Source organism: Humulus lupulus, chromosome 7 (genome assembly GCF_963169125.1).
Source record: "Humulus lupulus chromosome 7, drHumLupu1.1, whole genome shotgun sequence".
Classification (NCBI taxonomy): Eukaryota; Viridiplantae; Streptophyta; class Magnoliopsida; order Rosales; family Cannabaceae; genus Humulus; species Humulus lupulus.
Genome location: NC_084799.1, coordinates 195,967,049 through 195,973,527, shown reverse-complemented (window position 1 = coordinate 195,973,527; position 6,479 = coordinate 195,967,049). Strand labels below are relative to the sequence as shown.

The 6,479-nt window shown below is 36.5% G+C and overlaps 1 pseudogene; it reads left to right on the top strand.

Moving 5' to 3' along the window:
* The first annotated feature begins 216 nt into the window (after nucleotides 1-216).
* Nucleotides 217-5,947, top strand: LOC133792527 (3-epi-6-deoxocathasterone 23-monooxygenase CYP90D1-like; annotated as a pseudogene).
* Nucleotides 5,948-6,479: the final 532 nt, after the last annotated feature.

Here is a 6,479-nt window from a genome sequence, read left to right as displayed (position 1 = left end):
ATTAGTCAAGTTTGCACCAGAGTTGGTCCCAACCGACTTTACGAGGTTGACCAAGTTCGTCAGAGGACTTAGACCAAAGATGGAATTAGGGGTTAAGTTAGCAAACCTGGGAACTTGGCAATGCGGAGTTAAGATCTCACAGACCCCTCAGTCGCACTCTCTCACGAAGGCTTCTGGGGACTTGGCAATGCGGAGGCTCGACATGCTCAACAACGCATGGATGGCGATGGGGATGTGATGTGGTCGACGATGCGAGGCTGGAAACAGGGCTGGGTTTGAAGCTTAGAGCTAGGTTGAAGTTTGAGGGTTGGTTAATTTGTAGAGAAAGGGTCGAGAAGAAAGGGAGAGAGGTAATTTGATATATGTATATATTAAATAGATTTATCTTTATTAAAATAAATGTTTAGATTTGATTTTCTTCTTCTTTGAATCATATTAAAGTTTCTGAAGTTGGATTTGGCATCTTAAGATATATCACGATAATTGCTTTCTCAATATCACTGAATTGCAGTTCCAGTCTCTGCTGTAAGGAAAGGTGAAGATGTATGGCATTTAGAGATTAGTGCCGGGGGTTTAGTCAGTGCTCTTCTGGGTATGCAATTCCTACTCTTCATTTTTTAAGATTGTTTGGTCTATTTATATTTATATTAAGATTGTTTACTTGATGATATTATTGCGTGTCTAACAAAATAGTTCCCCGTATTAATAGTTTTTTGTTACTTTTTTTACCTGATGATTTGGTTTTTTTCTTTGTAAAATTGTTATTCACTTGTACTGTGTAACGCCCTGGATAGCCAAGACCGTTACACTGTGTGTTTATAAAGTGCCAGACTTGCTAATCAAGTCATTAAAGTAAAAGCGTGTTATTGAAACAGTAGAGGGACTAGGGTTAAAAGTGTTTTGGTCTCAAAAGTTACGTTTTCATTACTAAACATTGTTTATTTACATGGGATCCCAAAAATGACAGTTTAAAAGCCATTTACAAAAGTTACAAAGTTTAAATACATTGACTGGCCATATTAAGGCAAAAACGAGCAGTTAGGTAATTCCCTGTCCTGACACACTCCTCGACCATGGTGATCGAACAGCTGGCTATGTACATTTCACCGCTGAGCTCTCCACCTCAAGCCTGGTCCAGCTTGCTCTTGCCCTTACCTGCACCACGAAGCACCCGTGAGCCAAGGCCCAGCAAGAAAACACAGCAACAACAGAGCATGAACAACTAGCAAACAAGTCAATTATACATATAGCATCTCATATACTCAAGTATATCATCAGTCAAGTATTTCATATACTAAGCATCTCAGGTCATAATACATAATGCACAGACGATAACCAGGGCTAGCGCTCACATGCAGCTCCCTCTGTTATCCTATTGTTTCTGGCTCCCAGTGGCCAATTCGCACCCCGTGCGCTAAAATCATGTACGGTACTCTTAGACCGCTTTTACGTGTCCCTTGGCATAATACCAACATTGACACAATACAACTCTCGGGAGAACTTAGTCCCATTACAACCATACATTCGGGTGCAGTTTTCTTACCTTTCAATTCACTGGTTTTAGATGCCACGTAGCCGCAAGCACGGTCCTCTACCCCGAGCCTCTCCAAAGTCCTAATCACAACACAAATAAAACATTCTTTGTCACTAACCAATCCAAAACTACCTTCCCGGAACCTAACCCACACTCTCGGAACCCCCAAAACCTTAAAACTATACCCCGGAAACATCCCCCGAACCCCCGGAGCAAAGGGCCAAAATTGCCAAAATTGATGTCCTGAAATTGGCCTTGTGCCGCGGCACCCAGCAAGTCAGGGGCCCCGTGCCGCAGCACGCTAGAACAGCGCTGCAGCACGCCTTCGCGGGCCCAGAATTCTGGGTTTTCCTTCGCGTTTTTCCCGAGCCTAACTCACTCCAAATCACCCCAAACTCCATCCTAAGTCCCAAAACCAACTCTAGATCCTTAATAAACCTCACAACAACCTAAAAACATCATACCCAAGCCCATTCACACAACTATTCCCAAGATTCACTCTTGAGTTTCATGCTTTGTAACTCAAACCAGAGAATTAAAAACAACTTGAACCCAAACACAAACCACACTCCAAACTCCCTGAACCTTAACAGAAATAAGCCTAATAATTACACAGAAACCTTACCTTGAGTGGTGAGTCCAACCTCTAGCTTTAAACCTCCTTCCCCTTTGATTACCCAATTCTGAGTTCATACAAAACCAGCCACCAATTTGTTTCAATTCACACTTATCAACCAAAAATCAGACTTGAAACTTAGATATACCATAACCAAAATCTTACCTCTGAATATTCTTGGCTTAAGCTTGATTTTGATCACTTCAATCACTCCTTAATTCTCCTTCCAAAAGCTAAATTCAGCCTCTCCCTTCCATCTTAGTGTTGCTCTTCCTCTAGGTCTCCAACATTCAGCATAAAGCCCCTTTGTCCAAGTGTTATACGTATTGTATTTTCCTTCAGCTCTTACTCATCTATTCCCTGCCAAAAGACTAGTTTAACCCTCCATTTATATCCCTTACTAACTAGACCTCAAGGGCTTACTTTTCCTTTTCCTAACTTTACAATTCTACCACTTTCCCAATAAAGCCTGTTACTCTCTATGGTTACTAACAGTTACGCAGGTTACCAAATCACCAGTTACCATTATCTAGTTTTCTAGGACCGTCTCGGCACGTGCATCACATTGGTATCACAGCACCCACGTGGTACGATTCACGTATCATAATTATCACATAACATAATTCACATAGTCATATAACATGCTTAAAATCATAATCATGCATCTTAATCATAAAAATCACACATAATTCCCATCATGCCCTCCCGGCACACTAATCAAGGCCCTTAAGCCTTATTAGTGAATTTGGGTCGTTACATACTGTATGGTTGTGTTAAAGGCGTGAAGGAGTTTGAGGCAAGGTGGATCGGTTGGGCTGGTGTAAATGTGCCTGATACAGTTGGACAGAATGCACTTACTAAGTCTCTAGCCGAAAAGGTTAATTTTCGACTCTTGACATAGAGTCATTCAGACCATTTAATATTACTGCCTTTGCTTATTGGGTTGATTTTTTTTTTTCCACTAATTGAGTAAACATGTTTTTTTAGTTAAATTATGTGAAAATCAATTCTGTTGATGCTTTTCTATTTCTTCCTCACAGAGATGTATTCCAGTATTTCTTGATGAAGAGATTGTTCATCAATATTATAATGGCTACTGCAACAACATTTTGTGGCCACTTTTTCATTACCTTGGACTTCCACAAGAAGATCGGCTTGCTACCACCAGGAGTTTCCAGTCTCAGTTTGCTGCATATAAGAAGGCAAATGAAATGTTTGCTGATGTGGTTATCAAGCATTATGAAGAGGGTGATGTTGTTTGGTGCCACAATTACCATCTTATGTATCTTCCAAAATGCTTGAAAGATTTCAAAAAATCAATGAAAGTTGGTTGGTTTCTACATACTCCTTTTCCTTCATCTGAAATTCACAGGACATTGCCATCTCGATCAAAGCTGTTGTGCTCAGTTCTTGCTGACAATTTAGTCGGGTACGTTGAGTAATCGGCAGCACTTGTTGAATATTATATATGACTTTTGTTTAAAGTTGTCAAGAACCAGTCTTTTAAAGTCAGCTGGAGTAGAAAAAAATAGGTAGTTTGTTCAGCATATGCAAACGTGCTTCACTTATTATGATGTTCTTCTATTAATTTGTTCTCTGTTTTTCTTATGTGAAAGGGGAAAGTTTTTATTATATCCAGGATGCTATTAGTTCATAATTTCTATTGGTACTTGCAGCTCTTTGGTTTAACTTGAACTTCTTTCTCTCATTATTCAGGGTCAAATTATAACAACTATTGGGTTTCTTAAAGAGGCTCCAAATGTCAATATCCATGGCTTCAACGTCTACCATAAAAATCATTTAATTCTTGTAAGTTTGGGATTAGTTATTATTTTAATTTAAGTACATGGTTTAACAAGTGTGCTTGTTTTTTGGTTAGGTATGGAAAGGTGTTTAAGTCCCACATATTTGGAAGTCCAGCTATAGTTTCAACAGATGTAGAAGTGAGTAAATTTATTCTGCAAAGTGATGCAAAGGTTTTTGTGCCTTCTTACCCAAAATCTCTGACTGAGTTGATGGGAAAGTCTTCTATTTTGCTTATTAATGGAAGCTTGCAAAGGAGAATCCATCGACTAGTGGGTGGCTTCTTTAAATCTCCACAACTCAAGGCTCAAATCACCAGAGACATGTACAAGTATGTCCAAGAATCTATGACAAATTGGAGCCATGACCGACCCATCTACATTCAGGATGAAACCAAAAATGTAAGCTCTCTTTCTCACAAATCTTGATCTTGGGGAATGAGTTGTGAGGATATTCTTTAATATTTGAAGTTTAGAAAGGAAAAATAAAAATAAAGACTATTACTTGGTTCATCTAAGTTTAGTTTTTTTGGGAAGAGTTTGAAGTAGACACAGTAAAAAACAAAAGATGCCTTCTATCTTTAAAGTTTAAACCTTTGGCCTTTTTTGTGTGGTTAAGATATTTTTAGGGGGTGATTTATTTATATTCATAAATATTTATTTGTTTGGGGGGATAAAGAATCTGTCTGTGAAACAGTTAAAGTAATAATTATTGATTTTTGAAATACCCCATCTCTGGCTTCTACTTAGGTTTGAAAATGATTTACTAAATAGAAAAGGTGAACCAGTTGTTATGGGGTTCAGAATAAGTTTTTTTGAATAATTGTCTGTCAAAACAGATTCACAATTATTATGTTTAATGGTACTTTTTAAAAGTCAATAACACATATATGACTAAACCCCCTTTTGGTCTCTCGCTCAGATTGCATTTCAAGTACTAGTTAAGGCATTGATTAATTTGGATCCTGGTGAGGAAATGGAGTCTCTAAGAAAATAATTTCAAGAATTCATTGCAGGCCTCACGTCATTACCAATAAACATTCCTGGAACTAGGCTTCACAGATCATTACAGGTAAGTTAGTTATTATTAATCTATTACTACTCACATCTTGCCTTATTTCATGATTACTAATTATGTTGGTACAAAATATTTTTCCTCTTCTCTTTTCAGGCAAAGGAAAAAATGGTGAAGCAAGTATAGAAAATTTTAGAAGCCAGGAAAAGTAGTAGTGGGATGATCACCAAAGAGGCTCCAAGAGATGTAATAGATGTTCTTCTAAATGACACAAGTGGTCAATTAACAGATGATCTAATAGCTGGTAACATTATAGATATGATGATCCCAGGAGATAATTCAGTTCCTGTTCTTTTGACTCTTGCAGTGAAATATCTCTTAGATTGTCCTGCTGCCCTACAACAGTTACTGGTATGAACCACTTAGTTTGTTGTTTCTTTTTATTGGATTGCTATAGAAATCAAATTATTATAATCATTCTACTTAGACTATTATTATCATTGTATTAGAAAAGATGCCAACTTCATTTCATAATCATTATCATCCTTTCCTTTAGTTTCTTTCATATGTTTACTATTTGTACTTCATTTATGATAACTAGAAGAACAAGGGTGGACATAGATGGATCCTGTATTTGTTTTAGAGGACCAAGGGGGCCAATGTTCGGCACCTTTGTTTATGAGGAGGAGGTATTTTATTAGTTTTCTTAAAGGTCTACTTAGTTTAGAATACTGTGTAAGGTATACAGAAATGCAAAATGATAATATATTTATAGCCATGATAATGACAATTTTAAGACAAAGTAAAGTTAAAAAAAATTATGATCTCATACTTTGAAATATGGCTTACTTTTCTTTTCTATAATTTCTTTCTTCTTCTTCTTCAATAATCAGTTATCATGCTATGGATTTCATTTTTTTTTTTTTAAAATTAATTGTTTTTAGGTGAACTGCATAGATATAGAGAGTATTTCAACTTAATTAAAAATTGGTTCCAATTCCAAATAACATTTTTTACCTCTGAAGAGCATTAAAGCTGAAGCCAAAGAAGCATGAGATTGAGAATTTGTGGGACTACATTCTACATATCATATACAAATTTAAGCTCAGGCCAATGTTACTAGATCACTCTTCCTTTCAGCATGTTGTGTCCATTTATATATATATATAATTAGTCTCTTAAGTGTTTTGACTTGTAGAGCCTTCAATCCAAATGCTTACTTCTTACAACAATGTAGAGGAAGCCCATTAGCTTAATTGCTCATTAAATATTATGAATAGTATTACTTCTGTATCGGTATACGTATATATATGCCTATATATCTCTTATGGTGTGCTTTTCTAGTTTCACAATCTCTTATTAGCATAAAATACGTGAATTATTTGATTGCTTACAAATGATTATTTTATTTTATATTTTTGTTAAAATATGAAATACGTGTATGGGAAACATAGTCCTGCAACTTGAATTAGATAGACCAATCATAGGATGGGATTAAAAAATAGTTTCTTA